Below are 15,175 nucleotides of genomic sequence, written 5' to 3' on the forward strand. Positions count from 1 at the left end.
TTATAGCAAAGATTACAAAGACTGCCACAAAGGTGACCAACCAGAGAAGGCTTTCTTGTCCTCTCCTCCTTGGTGGCAGACACTCTTGTCTCCAGCTGAGAGCTACATTAGTATCCGTCTTTGCTATCTAGTAAATAAAGCCACTTGAACAGGAGTCAGTTTTGTTACCTTGAGCTGGTTCCCTGGTGACCACATGTTCACAGGTCATATCTGTGTTAAATGTGCTACCAGCATGGGTCATAGTTACTCCCTGCTTCAGGAATGTAGCCAGGAGCCATGTACACATTCTGGGATTTCACTTTTCAGGGTGTGATCAAGGATCACCACCATAGCAATTATCCACAGCACCAAGTAGAAATCGCACAGAGCAGTTCGGCACTGGTAGCTTTGCCTTAGAATTACAGAGTTTGTGCCCCCTCCCTGGGAATAGGCCATAGACTCAATCCAGTTATAATGAAAAGATTAATTGATCAGCTACTAAGCAGGATGGACAATCTCTGAGCCAAATTTGAGATTACCATAAAGGAGGGTCCTGGGGAAGAGTTTTAAATGGGGAAAACCACAAGAAGACCTTCCATATCTATGCAACCAACTAAAAACTGTTCAGTTTTACTAAGTGAAGTGGTTAAGGAAACACTATTTGGGTATCTGTGTACACAAGTTACAGAACGAAAACAAGCAGTCATATAATTAAAAAAAAAAATAGATCATCACAGCTGTACGTCTTTTGGGTAGGATTCATTGAGTCGTGGTTACTGGAAACTTATCTTCCAGGGACTGGAGTCAGAGACAAATGGTGAGTGAGTACCAAGATGGATACCTAGCATAAAATGGAGTTTCTGTAGTCACCACACCGACATTATAGACCAGAAAAGAAAAGGATGGATTTTGATGAGAAACTTGAGTAAGTGCTTGCAAGACAGAAAAATAAATAAATAAATAAATACATAAATAACATTCTGGGCAAAGAAATAAACAGAAGGACACATGAGAGTGAAACCTTTCTACCTATAATAATTCAGTGTGGAAGAATATGGAGATGAGGGAGGGGGTTCTGAAAAGAGAAGTAGCTCTCAGCTCAGTTCTTCAGCCACTGGAAATGGGATGAAATATTAGAACAGAGGACACCTAGTACAGGCTGAATGGTATTGCTTCCACATGTATGTCTGGTGCTGTCTATATTCAACTAAGTAAGACTGACCCTCTTAAATTAGTCATCTCTACTTTAACATTCCGTACACAAACTTAGCAAACCAGATCTTCAACACAAGCACACAAACACACACACACACCATCCTCCCAAATGTTCCTCCAACCTACTCAACACAAATTTGGAGGGTGGTTGTTTGTTTGTTTTGCAGGTTTTTTCTTAATTAAAATGTACTTATATCATTTCCCCCCTCCCTCTCCACCCAACTCCTCCCATATACATCCTGTCGATCCCTACGAAATTCATGACCTCTTTCATTATTATTGTTATTATCATTACATATATAAACATGTACATAAATACCTGATAAGTCCGTTTAGTTAACACAAACTTTGTTGTAACCTCAGATATAAAAGTCTTGAAGAGGGATAAGACTTCCATCAACCATTCTCACCATTTCAAGCACCCATTTCCCATGGTAGTTAAGGCACAGACTGCACTTGCCATTTGAACACCTAAGCAGTTTTTCAAGCAATCTCCAACTCCAGGAAGAAACAAAACAACATTCTGTTGTGGGGTCCACCAGAGAAGACTGCTCATGTGTGAGTTTAAACCAATAGGAAGTTCGTTTGTTTTTGTTTTTGTTTTTGTTTTTGTTTTTAAGACAGCCAGGGAATACAGTGTGGGTTCTGGATCCCAGTGTCGCCCCAAGCCTCCTCAAGATGGGTTTTTAAGCACAAAAACTCATGTCCTGGGTTGACATACTCCGGTTAACTAGAACAGTTAGCCAGAAGCAGAACTATAAAGACTTTCCCAGAACTAAGGACTTTGATAGGTTAGATCTTTTTTTTTTTTTTTTTCATTTTGGCAGGTGGTGCTGTCTCCCTGCTGAATTTTACAGACTGAATGGCCCTTCAACCTTGAAGTAGTCAGCTGTGCTAAGGTCTCGGGCCCTGTTACAATTCCACAGTCAGCTTTTACAGAACTGAAGAAAGTGTCTGTGTGAACTAAGCTCACCTGAAAAATGATTGTGAGACTCCAGAACAAATATGTGTGTAGAGAATTCATATTTCTATTTCATTCTTGTTGTTTTCCAGATGTTATTCTACTGACAGGAAAGAAAGGCTACATAAAAGGCCTCATTTCTGCACTCCAGTAACTGTGTAGCAATCATGAAAGTATCATAAACTCTATGAATGGTTCTTCTCTAAAATGATTTTAATGCCTTTTTTGAGTCATGACTTAACTGTAAAAAATGCTAATAGTCGATTTTTTTTTTCTACTTCTCTTCTTAGTGAAAGCTAACTTAAAAAAATAATGGCGTTGTACCTCTCATGACACCAGAGGCTTCCAATAAAACTATTAATTTTTTTCTTTTTTAAGTGAACAAGTATGTATCTTGAAAAGTGCTGTAACAAAAGTGATAATAAATAAATAAATAAATAAATAAATAAATAAATAAATAAGCAAAAATACCAGAAGGTGGGGGAGGGTAGCAGACGCGTGGTGTGAGTTTGTACATGGTGGGTGAGTGCAAAGGAGAGCGAGCAGTGAAGCGGTTTTGAGTACACGCAAACGACTTTTCTCTCCGTAAACCAGCCATGTATTGCTGGTCTCATCATTTCCTGAATCCGACCCTGAGAGCCCAAAAAATCCACAGAAATCCGCGGTGTGGACCGAATTGCCTTGCATGATGCGCCTCCAGAGCTCAGCAGAAAGTTGATTTTACTTCCTAAGTCTTATGGGAACAACTCAGGGCCGTGACCACGTGGCCTAATGGATAAGGCGTCTGACTTCGGATCAGAAGATTGAGGGTTCGAATCCCTTCGTGGTTAGTGAGGCGCTTCGTTTTCTTTCTGAATTCTACAAATTGTAATATCTGGTCAAAACAAAATTTAAAAAAAAAATCCTCCCCGCCCCCTGCATTCTGTTTTCGAAACTTCCTTCCTCCTGTCGAAGTGGAAAAGAAAGACGTTTTTTATGACCTTAAAACAGTGCTTCTCAACCTTCCTAATGCTGTGTTGACGCCACCACCCCATATAATTATTTCGTTGCTACTTCATAACTGTAATGTCGCTACTGTTATGAATCGTAACGTAGATATCTGATATAAACCCTGTCAACGCAGTTGACCACCTATGGGGGTCGTGACACACAAGCTGAGAACAGCTGCAAAGAACTGGGCTCTACACGGACAAAATCTGAAATGAATCAAGTATCTTGGGCTGTCAGATTCTCCCAGTTTTACGTTGTGGGCCTCTGGGCCTCACTTTTGCAGTGTTAAATTATCCTGAATAATCCCCACCCCTGCTTTTTTTGTTGTCTCAGAAATAGGGAGAGTTTCAAGCAGACATTCAGGCCTGCCGCATCATGCCTAGCAGTGAAAGACCCCCACTATGCATATTTCCTGTTTAAGCTGCTCTTGCTAACTTGCCAAGGTCAAGTTATGGGAAAGTACAGGAGGCAACCAGATGTTCCTCTCATCTGACGCCAACCAGATATATGTGGTCTGCAGCTTGGACCAAAAGCAAGGTCAGCAGGACGATATCTGGGAACAGAAGGTCCTGGGAGCATTCTATCCAGACCACCAGAATGCTGAGATAGTCATAACTGAATTCTTTGTGCCCAACCCGAATAAACAACTCTGTCCTTGGTTAACCACAATCGCTTTATTTAGATGGACCAATGAAATCCCTATAACCATGCTTCTGCTTCTGTAAGCCTGCTTCTTGCCACCCCAACCCTATATAAACTGCAAATGCTTTAACCAGGCAAGCTCTTTCAGTCTCCCGAAAGACTGAAGCGTCCACAGGTACCTGTGTGAGCAATAAACAGCCTCTTGCGCTTGCATCCAGTGGTCTGGTCTCGTCTCTTAGGGCAAGGGCCTCTCCCTGACAGACTCCGAACTCTTGGAGCCTTTCAGCAGAAATGGGGATTCTGATCCAAGAATATAAAAACATGCCTGAATCAAATTATTTCCCATTTCTTTCCTTTCTAACGCATAGGCATCAAAGAATACAGAAAAAAAAAAAAAAAAAATGCCTGTTCCACCCAGGAAGGCTGAAAAAGTAGAGCGATCTTGGACACCTGAGCCTTCAGTGGTCACTAGACATTAGAAATGTGTCACAAATTTAGAAAGTAAACTATTTACACCCTTTGATAAACATGTAAGATGTGCTGCTTTAAAGTGGGGGTAAAAACAAACAAACAAAGAGCCTGGAGCTCTTTAGAGGTGGATGGTAGAAAGGGGAAGGGGGAAAGAAGGGAGGGCAGCAAGAGGGAAGGAGGGATGTGAGAAAACAAAGTGAGGGGTTGAAAAGGAAGGAGGAACAACAGCATGGCAGTCAAGCCATGATAATACCCAAGTAAAATGGGAACACTAATAAATAGTTAAATATCCTGAACAACCTCCGGCCCCTGTCTGCATGGGGACCACTCCTTCCCCCACCAACAGCCTCAATCGTACTTTATCTGCTCACCTATGTAAATGTGACTAGGGTATCCAAGAATAGCTACTGAATTGACTGACTCCCCATGACATTCTGCCTTCTTCGTGGTAATCAACCAGTAAATTCCCATGTGCCTGCTGGGGGCACGTCTCTGTTGGCCTTCTGCCAGAGACAATCAATAGTTTCATTTTTATATGTATTTTATTGCTAAGAGGAAAATGATTAGATCAGGTCAAGTTGACTAAAAAGTCAGAGAACAGGTAACTCAGTGGTATTAATTAGCCCCTACTTAGATAAACAGGCCCTGGCTTCCATCCGCCGCACCACATGCCTTGCTGTTTATCCAAGAGAGTTGAAAACTGCTGCTCACAGAAACTTGCACATGAATATCCAAACTGTAAATCTGCTGCCAGGTGTTTGCGGGCCCTGGGCGTCATTCTCACCATTCCCAAAGCCAATCAATACTTCAGCGCAGCCACTTGAGGACACTAGAGAGCCACCAAATCCATATCCACAACCAACAATTTTGAACTTTTTTCTTTCTTTCTTTCTTCCTTCCTTCCTTCCTCCCTTTCTTTCTTTTTCCTTGCCACTTCAGGGTCTTGTCCTCGCTAAGCAAGTGCTCTTGAACATTGAAACAGGGGGCTGCCTTCCATGTAACACTTTCCTTTGATCCACTACTACACCAAACCAAGCACGGGTGGGTTAAACATTGGAACAATTTTCACAAAACTCAGCTGTAAGAGTTTTTTTTTTTTTTCAATTTACCATCTTTTAACATTGTTGTATTTTCTTTTATTTGGGGAACATACTGAACTAAAAGACAATCTTCTTTAAAGATAAATGGGAAAATATATAAAATATTTACTGACTAGCTTTATCAGCCTTTTTGTTTTAGTTTTCTATTAAGTTTGTATGCCTGTACATTTTTCTACCATAAATTTTAATGGCCTGATAGTTTTCTACTTGTGGATAGAATTGTGTGAGAGAGAAAGACCAATCTCTTATCCATTATGTTACTAATAGTTATGGTTATAAGCAGTACTGCATTACATATTCCTACAGCCAATAAATATTTGCATATTGCAATGACCAGCACATTTTAGGGATTGACCTAACTGGATCCATTATGGGGAGAAAAAACAATGGACATGCATACAGAAAAGCTACACTCCGATGAAGACGCACCAACAGCAATCAGGAAGTTCCATGGATTTGTTGTATTCAACTGAACAAGGAGTCAGGTTTATCTGGTTAAGAGCTCTCTATAGGGAAGCAGTCTTAGTCTATAAACATCCAGGAGAAGGAAGGGGTAGTTGTTAGTTCCTTCAGTGCAGTGGTACTAGCTAAAGGGCAGTCCTTTGTTAACACTAGTATTTGGACCAGGAAAAGGTTTTGCCATTCCTATGGATCTGTGGTGTTGGGGTCTTTAACACAGCCATATACTTGTCAATGACACATTCACTCAGAATTTCATCTGATCTACACCACTTGTCCTGTATCCTTTATAGACAAACCATAGAAGCAGGCCCCTGAGTATGCTTTACTTCATGTGTCCCGCTGTCACTCTTGATAGGTTTTTTGGTTTGGTTTTTGTTTTGTTTTGTTTTGAGACAGGGTTTCTCTGTGTAGACCTGTCTGCCTTGGGACTTGTATTATCTCTGTGAGTTTTAAGGCCAGGCTGGTCTATAATGTGAGTTCCAGGACCAGGCTGGCCTTGGAACTCACAGAGATTCACCTGCCTTTGCCACCCAAATGCTGGGATTTAAGGCGTGAGCTGCCACCAGTGTGGAATAATTTATTTCTAATCTTTATTATGGCTTTGCTTTTGTATAAAGTCTCCTTTAGTCTAAAGAGTGAAACCTTCTAAATAAAATGAAATAAGCAGTGCAATCTCTATATTTAAAAGGATATGTAATGTCAAGGCTAGCTTGGGACTCAAGGTGATCCTCCTGCCTCACCCTCCCCAGTGCTGGGATTATGAGGGCTAGCTATGAAGCCAAGTGCTAAACTTCTGAGGAAAATTGACAATGGCCTTGTGGAAAAAAACATTTCTAGTTTATATTCACTCCAAGAGTTAAATTCACTTTTGAGCAGGCAAATGCCAAACTCATATCTACTTTCAGAAATAATTTAGGATTTTGGCATTTCTCTCAGTAGTAAAGCACTTACCCATCATTGAATGAAGCACAGAGCCCAATACCCAGCAATACCAAAAGAAAGAAAATGAGAAACAAATGATTCAGACATGGTTCGTTGTATATATTGAATGCTATGTCCTGACTCTGTAAGCACTCAAAAGTGTCCACTTAGGAGCAGAAGTGCTTGTGTGGATCTTCAGAGCCCAAATTCAGATATTCAGTCCTCTACTGAAAGGCTAATGGCTGCTGCTATTGCTCAGGCTATATTCGGTTATTGCTTTAAGAATCCAAGCACAAACATGGAGTTGTAGCAAGCAAGGTTTATTAGAAATGAAAGCAGGTACAGTCCTAAAGGCACAAATGGACCATCACAAAGGGATGGGGGAGTGGTGGCCTACAGGGCCTGAGGTCTAAGGGTTTTACCTACCTCGTCCACTCTATTCTCTAAATCAACCCTTCTTAGATAAGTTGAAACATCTTCTACTTGTTTCCTCAAAATCAGTTTGTTCCTGTTCCTTCCTTTCTTTCCCCTTCCCCCCACCTCCCTTCCTCTCCCTCTCTCTCTCTCTCTTACATAGCCTGGGCTGGCCTGGAATTGCTTATGTAGCCAAGAATGCTCTTGTACTTCGAACCACCCATCAGTACTGGGATAACAGGTATTCACTACTGTGCCTGGCTTTTCTCTTTGATTTTTTTCAATCATGATGAAAGGCTCCATGCTTTCTAACATTACAACACACTTAGGTGCCATTAAAACAAGCCATCACTCAGGTATTGCTATAAGAGTGACAACACTGGATATATTCCACCTAGAGAAAGTTTTAATCCCTTCAGTCCCCCCAATAACACATGAATGCACACACACCCACATGCAATGACTATAAGCGTTTATTTCATAAATATCCGTTGTATGTTTGATTTGTGTAAAAGGTAAAGAGAAAAGAGGCATGTTCCATCATGCCTCATTCTCTATGTAAAGTGCAGGTAGAGGCCAGGATGTAACTGCTCAGGTGTTCCTGACATCGAACTGCCTCTAGACTTGCCCCCAATCAGAACAGTCACCCCTTACGCATTCATTTCCAAAATCAACCAGGACAAAGAGAGCTCTGAAAGCCCCTGGGAACCTGACCAGTCCATTGGAACTTGTTGGAAAGACGTGTGCACTTCAGCTGATGGCTCTAAAGCAACTCTGCCTCAATGTCCGTATCTGCAAAAGAGACAAATGACAAAGAGAAAACTTTCAGAGACCATCTTGGTTAGTGGCCCCATCAATTTCGTGTTTCTATTATGGGTGGGCAATCTTTTGCTGGTAAGTGGTGGTTTTTCTGGAATGGTGTACTAAAATTAAGATGTAAGTGTAGCAAGATGGGGAGAGACTGGCTGGAATGCCTGAGAAGATCTCCAATTAAAATACTACAATGCTTTCTGTCTGAGTAAATTCAAGGCAGGGGACTATCACTGGTCAGAATCTCACAAGTTTTTGTTGTTGGTGGTGGTTGCTTGGCTTTTTTTTCTTTTTGTTTTTGCCAGAGGAGATCAGAAGCTGCCAGTAGAAGAAACCTCATGCCCAGAAACAGGGTGGGAAGGAAACCGCTCCTGAAAGGCAAAGTCAATCAGGAAACAATTGATGGTCGAGGGAGCATACATTAGCTGGTACAAACATACCTGAAGTCTCAAAAACGTGAACTTGAGCAAGACAGAATTACATGGAGACGACGGGAGAAGAGAGAAATGCGAAGAACAAGAGTTCCAGTGTCGTTTTTGAAAGAAAAACTTGCAGATTCAAAATGGACTTCTGATCTTCAGTACTAAAATCTCTAGCCCACAAATCAGCGAGAGACCTAAACGACGAGGATGGGATTCGAACCCACGCGTGCAGAGCACAATGGATTAGCAGTCCATCGCCTTAACCACTCGGCCACCTCGTCACGCCTGTTGTGAGGTACTTAAGATAGATAGTATGGTGTGTCTTCTTTTTTGATTGAGGGATGTGTTGGCGTTGTTTGGTTTGGGGGTTTGGGGTGATCTATTAGTTTTATTTGGCTTCTTAATTAGATTGTTTCAATTTCCAATCTTTATCATATCGCATATATCATTAATGAAACCAGAGCGTTTGCTGACTGTAAATAGACCCCCTTAGTTTGATAAAAGGAAAACAAGAAATAAATTTCTGTGAAGAAGTGGATCTGAACGAAGCCACAGACTATGGTGACTCTCCGTTTAATACTCAACTCCGAGGAGCCCAGGTGGGGTAGGATATGAGTGAAGAGCTGGGGTATTCAGCTAAATGATGATTGGTTCTTAATATCAGACAGTAGACTGTAGTCTTTGAAACACAGAATTGCAAGTGTGTGTGTGACAGGACTATGTTTTGTTCATTTTATAGAGAAAACGGACAAAAGTGGCCATTTGGTACTGCCATTTGTCATTTTATAGAGAAAACGGACAAAACTGGCCATTTGGTACTGCCATTTGATATGTTTCGTATTGTTATTTATTTCTACACTAAACCAAATCAGGCAAAAATCACCAGGAGCACAATTTCAGTCGGATACATTGGATTTGTTGCTCTGCAAGTAGGAAGAACACATATCATGGGGAACCTTGGAAGACTAGGCAACATGGTGGCGTAAAGGGCTCTTTATCATTTGTGTGTGGGATTTGTGATAAGGGGGAAGATACAAGAAAGGTGCTTCATTCTTCATTGAAAGTGTTCAGATACCTAATCACTAAAATTTTGTAACTGATACGCTAAGAGAAGAAATTGCTTCATTTAAAAAATAATGGTGCTTATGTATCTAAATACATTTGATTTAGAAGGTAAAATGGAGAAGTATGTAAAACCTGTGATCTCTCTTTATTAGTTGTCAAGAAATATTCCGTGACTGTTTAATCATCCATGCTTAGTCAAGAAATGAAGTTTTGGTGTTGTTTGGCCAAGTTTCTACCTCACTTCATTGAAATCAGAAAGGTCAGTGTGCTGCGAAGACAACTGTGAAGTTACATAGGTTCTCACAGCTGGGGCCTAAGGCTTGTCTTTGAACCTATGTAACTAGGCCCCAGCTGTGAGTGTCAGGCTAGGTCCTGACATCCAGGACCAATGAACAGTCAGTCACACCTGTCTCTGGACACCAGAGAATACGTTTTTTGTTTTTTGGTTTTTTTTTTTTTTTTTTATCTATACCTAAAATCATTATTCAAAAAAAAAAAAAATGTGTGTGTTTAACATGACCTAATGCAGAATAAATAGAGATGGGACTAGGGCTTCCTTTGCCCAGGAGGAAGAGGAAGTATAACGTCTTAGGCCCTATCTATTTATGCACAACAGGTATATTCCTGGTTTCGGTGAAAATTAAAAGCAAGAACACCAAAACAGACATATCCACTGAGGCTGAAAGTCCAGATGCTAGACATTATATCCTGAGTCCCTTGAATTGGATAATTACTAAAAGACGGGCAAGCACCCTTAATAGACAGCCAATCTTCTAAATAAAGTCAGCCCATGAGTATAGGTGCTTGGATGGTGTCCCAACAAGAAAAGCTCTAAGAGGCACACTGTGAAGGCCAAACCTTCCCAAGACAGAGTAAATGACACATTCACTTTGGGCAACCTCGAGGAAATGGAGAAACTGAAACTTAAAAGACGGAAGCACTTGCACCTAGGTGTGTAGATTCTGAAGGTGAACTAATGGATGATTCCGGATGTGGGACACAGGTAGGAAAGATGTGACATAGACGGGTCACATTTCAAAATCTAGCCTAATAACCGCTGTACCATATAATCCTCACACGCAGAAGCTTGTTGCTACAATTTCTTTTTTCATTCGAAAATATATTTTGAAGAGGTTCCAAACAAAATATTGGTTGTAAGAAAATACAGTTCCCTAAACAAACATATGGTTTGCATATAGTCCAGAAAGAGTGTAAGGAAATTATAGTCCAGAAGGAGTGTAAGGAAAGCAGACTCACTCATTGGAAGAAATAGGAAAATCCAGGAAGTAACTCAAAATGTGAGAGAGGTCCCACCGAGATTTGAACTCGGATCGCTGGATTCAAAGTCCAGAGTGCTAACCATTACACCATGGGGCCACACATAACACAGGAAATCCTTAATGAACTACCTAAGGTATATATAAAAATATTTTAATCACAATGAAAATTTAAATTGCATTTTTATCCATAACAAGCTTACCTCAGACAGGTTCACGTATAAAATCAAATGAAGTTCAAACAGTATTGAGTCATTTACATAGAAATTCAGTCAACTCCCAAATAAACAAGGCGTATCCCTAATCCTCATGTTTTCACAAAATTTTGCCTGATTAGGGTAACCAGAGTTTCCAAGAAGGGGGGGGATGGGGAGACATGTGGATTCTTAGTTTATCTCACATGATAAAATAGACCAGTTGTAGAAAAACAGCATTTGTTTTTGCAGCTTGGACGGGACTTTGGATGAGCTGAGAAAACATACTGAAGTTTTAACTTACGGAGGTGTGGGGTCGGTCTAAATTTGATAAGAATGTGTTGCACAGTCATTAAATTGTGAGAGAAACCGCACTAAAATTACAATCAGGTCCCACCGAGATTTGAACTCGGATCGCTGGATTCAAAGTCCAGAGTGCTAACCATTACACCATGGGGCCTAGAACGTCCCATACTGTGGCAGATTTACTCTGAGAGTGTGGAGACTGGTTTCATCTTTTCATGGTTTGAATTTGTAGTTTGTTCCTGTACTGCTAGAAAATAATTTATGAGTATAGCTGCTCCTTGGGAAATGAGAACTGTATATTTGCCAGACTTGAAACTTGCTGCACTGTAATTTATTTTTTTCTACGACAGCAATATCTGTATGCATTAGAAAGCCTGGGCATTTTCAATAGCAATAGAGTTTGGTGATTTTTGTTTGTTTTTGTTTGTTGCTGCTGTTGTTGTTTTAAATAAAATTTAGGCCAAAAAAAAAAGTTTTGAAAATTGTCTGGTATTTTGATTCAGAAGAGTGTCCTCTGAAACAATCTAGAGTCCCGCCAAACTGGCAATTTGTTTGAAATATTAATTTCAAAACTTTAAATACACTCTGGAGTAGAATAGCAGCATTGAGCGGCGTGTGCCCAAGGTCTTCTACGACCAAGGGTAAGTTAGGTGAATGAAGAAGAGGTTTTGGAGTTCAGACGAGAATCTGATTTCAAAATCAAATTTATACTAGCTTTGCGTCTTGTTAAATTCAAGAGAAGAAAATGGAATTGGAGGAGAACGCTGTTTCCAGCCACAGAAAACTGAGATAGTTCCAGTGTTTACAGAATTGGTAGGAACAGATTTTTAATACTCGTAAAGAAAACTAACGCTCGTAGTCGGCAGGATTCGAACCTGCGCGGGGAGTCCCCAATGGATTTCAAGTCCATCGCCTTAACCACTCGGCCACGACTACAAGAACATAACAGCCAGTGGGATATATTCCCAAAAGAAGTAATTCTCCTGTTGTATCAATTCTTTTGAAACAATTTTAAGTCAAAGAAATAACAGGACTAGAAGACTTTACATTGTGCTAAAAGAGACTGCGATTGAAGAGCGGCACGCAGGAATTGTAGCCTTCTGATGTGTACGGGGCGTCCTCAGGACCTACCGTGCTGAGGTTAAGGCCAAGGTGACCCTGAATCTAGGAAGCTGAACCGCAGACTCTGCCAGACGCAAAGAAATTTGTTATTTACATTTACCTGTATGACTCTTTTATCTCCAGTTCGGTGCTCAAAAGTCTATTCGGATAATGACCTGTTTTTTTTTTTCAAAACGTCTAGCAGAGGATGGTTTCGATCCATCGACCTCTGGGTTATGGGCCCAGCACGCTTCCGCTGCGCCACTCTGCTCACCGAAGGAAAGTGGGGGTGTCGTCTTTCAAGGCTTTACTGAAGACAAAAAAAATGTTATTTCCGTTTTGTTTTTTGACCATTTGTTAACTGTGGAACAAGACAACAAACGTCAGATATCTCTACACGATTGTGCTTCCCAGTTAAGAGTTCTTCCCACTGTAGTCAGAAGGAGCTCAGGAGCTCGTTAACATTTGTTTCCAGTTAGAAAACCAAAAGCATACTGAGTGTCAAATTTTTAAATATCTAGCTTTCAAAAGATTTGAGCTCGCTAAACTCAAGTTTTGGACTGTGTGTCTGTGTTCGTGTGATGACAGTTTTAACGAAACTGTCAAAAAGTCTGCACTTGCATTGGCCGGGAATCGAACCCGGGCCTCCCGCGTGGCAGGCGAGAATTCTACCACTGAACCACCAATGCAACTATACAAACTCCTCTAACTTTTATTCTTTTATATATATATCTATTCTGTCGTGTCAACCTTTAAGTACGAAATTTTTTATTACTTGAAAGAAATGGACTCTGAAAGTCTGTATGAAATTGAACGAAAGCCGACTTCGTCTGGCCCATCTGGTCTTAATCAAGTCTTCAGAATAGAGTTGTGGTGCCTTGCAAGGGTGGAAGGATATTTCTAGAAGCTGTGGTAGATTGCTTTGGAGGGGGAAAAAAAAAGAAAGAAAAGAAAAAGCAAGAAACCCAAACAACAAACTAAGAGTTTCTTACAGGCTTTCTGAAAAGGAACAGCTGGAGCTGTAACCATGTTTCTCTAAGTCCTAGATGTAATACGAGAAACATCTCGAATTTAATCAAATTACCTAACTTGTTCTTAATTAATTATCTCTGACATTTGGAATACAGAGCTGATTTCAAAGGGAGTTTAAATGGTGCTCGATTAAAAACAATTTAAAATAAAAACATTTTAAAGAAAAAAAGCATTTAAAATCAACCTGAATGAGGTGACTTACCTGCGATCCCAGCACCGAGGAGGCAGAGACAGACAAATCTCTATGAATTCCATTCCATATCCACCCCAGACCCCTGAGTCCCACACCTTAATCCACCCCTGGTTAACATAGCAGTTTTAGACTGGCCAGAGTTACGTAGTAAGAGACTGTCTGTAAATCTGGAAATCTCTGGGGAGGCGGGGCGGGGGGAATTACGGACCACGGACAAAAGAGACAGAGACAGGAGAGTCAGTTAATTTATCATTTGACTCTTGGATAGAAACCTGTTACCGGACACGTTAAACAAAATATTTTTTATAACCAGTCCCCCCAAAGGCTGAATGCAAAGCCGTCTTTCAGAGCCTTCCACCGAGATTCTGGCGGGCATTTCCAAGGGAATCTTAGAATAGAAAAGCACTTATTTGCAACATCTTGGTTCTTGAGCAAATATCTGGATAATGGAATGCTAGATTGGGAAGTAAACTCATGTTAATATGGAAAAGAAACCACCTGGGTATTTTCAATCCTCACATTCAATACCGGCTACCACAAAATGTAAAGAAAAACTTAGAAATTAAATTTATGAGAAAACCGGTAGCTAGATACTCATAGCTGTCTTACAATGAAATTAAAATACATGTAGCTGAATGTGTTTGGGGCAATCCTATAATCACATCACCTGGGGGGGTGAAGGCAGCAAATGAGGAGTTCTAGGTAAGTCTTAGCTATCAAGAAGCCCTCAGTTCAAAACTGGCCTAAATTGTATGTACAGACCCTGCCTCAAATCCTCTGTGATTAAAAATGACTACCAAGCTGGCAGGACCTGTAATCACCGAATAGGCAGGCTTCTAGGAATGTCTGCGAGAGATTATCTAGATTAGAAAGGCCTGCCCTTACTGAGGATGGAAACATTCCTTGGTTTTGGGTTCTGGACTGAATAAGGAGAAAGAAAGCTAAACGCATGAATTCACCACTTTCTGCTCTTTTATCAGCTGCTTCACCTGCCAATCATGTCTTCTTCAGCATGACGGAATGATCACTGACATCTCTGGGCTAGAATGAAGCCTTCCTCCTTGACTGCTTTTTTTCTGATGATCTATCCCAGCAATAGTTTTTGTTTGTTTGTTTTTGTTTTTAATTAAAACAAAATCTCACCTTGACTCTAAAAGACCCTCCTTCACCTTCTGGAAACTAAAACCTATTTTCTGGTCTGAATTTTTGTCTCAAACTCAAAGATCTGGCTCTTTCTGGGATTAAAGGCATGCACCACCACTGCCCAGAAACATTTTGATTTTTTTAAACACCTGAAAACTGTTTGTAATTTTTAACTGAAACATCTGTCCCTGGAGCCTAGTTACTTCAAGTAACAATGTTACTGGCTTTGCTCTGCTGATTAGTTGAGGCCTAAACCCTAGAAAAGGAGTTCATATTTGTGAATGGAAAAAAAGAAAAGAAATAAAAGGAAAGAAAGGCAAGGCTAACCAAGAGCAGGGAACAAGGTGCAGAAGCCAGGAGGCCCATATTGGACAGGGTAACCAAAATGGTTGGATTGCATAGACAAGGGCTGGTGGGGGAAGGGCAGCCCAGGCCCTGGGTTGGAGAAGTTTAGGTTATGAAACCTGTATGCAGGTC

At 40.7% G+C, this 15,175-nt stretch overlaps 7 non-coding genes across 7 annotated transcripts; 1 reads left to right on the forward strand and 6 right to left on the reverse strand.

Moving 5' to 3' along the window:
- Positions 1-2,912: 2,912 nt before the first annotated feature.
- On the forward strand, positions 2,913-2,985 carry Trnar-ucg (transfer RNA arginine (anticodon UCG)). The gene has a single exon. It is a non-coding gene; the product is annotated as a tRNA-Arg (tRNA).
- A 5,601-nt stretch (positions 2,986-8,586) lies between these two features.
- Trnas-gcu (transfer RNA serine (anticodon GCU)) lies at positions 8,587-8,668 on the reverse strand. The gene has a single exon. It is a non-coding gene; the product is annotated as a tRNA-Ser (tRNA).
- Positions 8,669-10,757: 2,089 nt separating this feature from the next.
- On the reverse strand, positions 10,758-10,829 carry Trnaq-uug (transfer RNA glutamine (anticodon UUG)). Its single transcript has one exon. It is a non-coding gene; the product is annotated as a tRNA-Gln (tRNA).
- Positions 10,830-11,311: 482 nt separating this feature from the next.
- Positions 11,312-11,383, reverse strand: Trnaq-uug (transfer RNA glutamine (anticodon UUG)). Its single transcript has one exon. It is a non-coding gene; the product is annotated as a tRNA-Gln (tRNA).
- Positions 11,384-12,083: 700 nt separating this feature from the next.
- Trnas-uga (transfer RNA serine (anticodon UGA)) lies at positions 12,084-12,165 on the reverse strand. The gene has a single exon. It is a non-coding gene; the product is annotated as a tRNA-Ser (tRNA).
- Positions 12,166-12,529: 364 nt separating this feature from the next.
- Trnam-cau (transfer RNA methionine (anticodon CAU)) lies at positions 12,530-12,601 on the reverse strand. The gene has a single exon. It is a non-coding gene; the product is annotated as a tRNA-Met (tRNA).
- A 347-nt stretch (positions 12,602-12,948) lies between these two features.
- On the reverse strand, positions 12,949-13,019 carry Trnag-gcc (transfer RNA glycine (anticodon GCC)). Its single transcript has one exon. It is a non-coding gene; the product is annotated as a tRNA-Gly (tRNA).
- Between the last annotated feature and the right edge of the window lie 2,156 nt (positions 13,020-15,175).

Source organism: Phodopus roborovskii, unplaced genomic scaffold (genome assembly GCF_943737965.1).
Source record: "Phodopus roborovskii unplaced genomic scaffold, PHOROB, whole genome shotgun sequence".
Lineage (NCBI taxonomy): Eukaryota > Metazoa > Chordata > Mammalia > Rodentia > Cricetidae > Phodopus > Phodopus roborovskii.